The sequence below is a fragment of the Oxyura jamaicensis genome, unplaced genomic scaffold (assembly GCF_011077185.1).
Source record: "Oxyura jamaicensis isolate SHBP4307 breed ruddy duck unplaced genomic scaffold, BPBGC_Ojam_1.0 oxyUn_random_OJ70340, whole genome shotgun sequence".
Taxonomy (NCBI): domain Eukaryota; kingdom Metazoa; phylum Chordata; class Aves; order Anseriformes; family Anatidae; genus Oxyura; species Oxyura jamaicensis.
Genome location: NW_023309928.1, coordinates 42,366 through 45,176, shown reverse-complemented (window position 1 = coordinate 45,176; position 2,811 = coordinate 42,366).

Genomic DNA, 2,811 nt, shown 5'->3' with positions numbered 1-2,811 from the left:
ACACAAAAAACTACTAATTGCTACTAGCATTTGTAACACCTACTTAATTCATAATGATATATGAATAAGACCATCATTTAACATCAGGATTTACATTAAGAATGAAGAGCGAGTGACATAACTTTAATAAAAAACTTATTACTTGCAAAAGGAATAGGAGTCCGCCATGAGTCTGTAAAGATCCAGCAATATTTCTTCATTGTTTTTTTCTTTTTTGGGGTCAGAGCCTAAACTGTGGTGTAGTTTCATTCATCTCCAAACTAAACTGTATGTACAAAATACCAACATGGTTTATGAATTTGGTTTGATATAAAACCAAGAGTGATAGTGCATCATGGTGACTAATTTTTTTTGCTTGTTTATAATCACAAAACATAATGATTCAACTTTAAATATTTAGTTTGCAGTACTAGACTTATGCCTTGATAGCATAAAAATATCATTAAACATTTCAGCTGAAACAAACTTAGAAAACTGAAATTCAAACATGCTCATCTATGGGTACTGAAGAACCTGGCAGAAGTGCTCACTGAGCCACTTTAAATAATTTATCGGCAGTTCCGGTTAACCAGGGAGGTCCCAGTTGACTGGAGGTTAGTGAGTGAGGCTCCAATCTACAACTGGGGCAGAAAGGAGAATCAAGGGAATTGCAGGCCTCTCAGTCTGATGTTGATACCAGTGAAGCTTATGGAGCAGATCTTCTTGACAAACTTCACATGTCACATAAGGCACAAATAAGTGATCAGAAGCAGCCATCATGGTTTCATGAAGGGCAAGTCCTGCTTTACTAGTCTGATCTCCTTCTCTGACAAGATGGCCTGCTCAGTAGATGAGGGAAAGGTTTTGGATGTTGTTTACCTCAATTTTATTAAATCATTTGACGTCATTTCCCAAAGTATTCTCCTGGAGAAACTGGCTGCTTATGCCTTGGATAAGTGCACAGTTCACTGGCTGAAGAATTGGCTGAGTGGCTGGGCTCAAAGAGCTATAGTGAATGAAGTTTAATCCACTTGGTGCTTGGTCAGCAAAGCTGTTCCTCAGGGCTCACTACTGAGAACAGATTTGTTTAGCATTTTTATCAGTGATCTGGATGAAGGAATTGAGTGCGCCTGCAGTATGTTTGAGGACCATACCATGTGAGGAAGGACTGTCAATCTGCTTAAGGGTAGAAAGGCTTTGCAGAAGGATCTGAATAGGCTGGATTGATAGTCTACCCTTGTTCGACAAGGGTAAGTGCTGGGTCCTGAACCTAGGTTATAACAAACTCATACTCAAAGGTATAGGTTTGGGGAAGAGTGGCTGGTAAGCTACCCAGCAAAAAAGAATATGGGACTGCTGGTTGACACATGGCTGAACATGAGCCAGCAGTGTGCCCAGGTGGCCAGGAAGACCAAGGGCATCCTGACCTGCATCAGAAATAGCGTGTCCATCAGGACTAGAGAAGTGACTGTCCTGCTGTACTTGGCACTGGTGAGGCTGCACCTTGATTATTGTGTTCAGTTCTAGGCCCCTCATAACAAGAAGGATATGGAGTTGCTGGAACACATTCAGAGAAGAGCAATTAAGCTGTTGAAGGGACCAGAACTAAACTTATGAGGAGTGACTGGGGAAAGTGGGTTTGTTTAGTCTTGAGGAGATTGAGGAGGGACAGCACTGCTCTCTACAGCTATCTGAAAGGAGGCTGCAGTGAAAAAGGTGTTCTCTTTTTTCAGGTGACAAGTGATAGGACGTAAGGCAATGGCCTCAAGTTGCAATAGGGGAAGTTTAAATTGTATATGACAAAGAATTTCTTCGTTTAAAGGGGTGTTAGGCTTTGGAATGGGCTGCCCAGGGAAGTGGTGGAATCACCATCCTTTGAGATATTTAAGAGACGTGGATGTAGCACTGAGAGACATGGTTTAGTGGTGGGACTTGGTAGGTCTGGTTGATCATTGGACATAATGATCTTGAAGGTCTTTTCCAACCTAGATGATTAAATGATTCTATGAAATTTTATGAAATTAATAAAAATGAGGAAAGAGAAAATACAGTAAATATTTGTAATTATTACAGCAATGTATTTAAAGCAGAGGCTACATATTTGGTAAGATTTAGTAACTAAAAATATTTATATTTGCAACTTTATTCTGCAATATTGTGGTAAGTTTGTAATCTCTATGTGGCTTGCAGTGGAGATAAAAGAAAATCATTTCCTTACAAAGTGGAACTTTGGGAATCATGAAGTAATAAAAACAAATTGTAGCAATTAGAAATACTTTAGCTTTTAACGAATCAATTAAATTTTTTGGTCTGTTTGGGAATAAGATCTCCTCTACAACAACAACTATCACCCACTGAGTATTTAATGCACAGTATGGGTACTGTGAAAACTAATTAAAATATTTTTGCTTAGACTTAGTTAGATGGTATATAGTCAAAAAATATGAGGTGTTAAATACTCATGCATTGCAGTCTAGTATAAGTCATTAAGTAGGTTGATACAGATTAGTTTGTATCTGTCTATCTATCAGGACCTCACTTTATGAGAAAAATACTATTTTCAAGTCTTCAGGACCTCACTTTATGAGAAAAGTGAGGCCCTGAAGACTTGAAAATAGTATTTTTCCTAAATTATGTAAAGCCTCACACTGTGCCTAGCCAGAGAATTTTTCTTAGAAACAATTGCTTGTGCTGTATGAAAATGAATAGGGACTATGTTTTTAGTCAGTCAGTTACAATGAATTTTGTACCCACAAGCAGATATTCCACAAAAGTAGTTATTCACAATTTTATTTCTAGTCCACAAAAAAAAAATTGTCCACGATTTTTTTT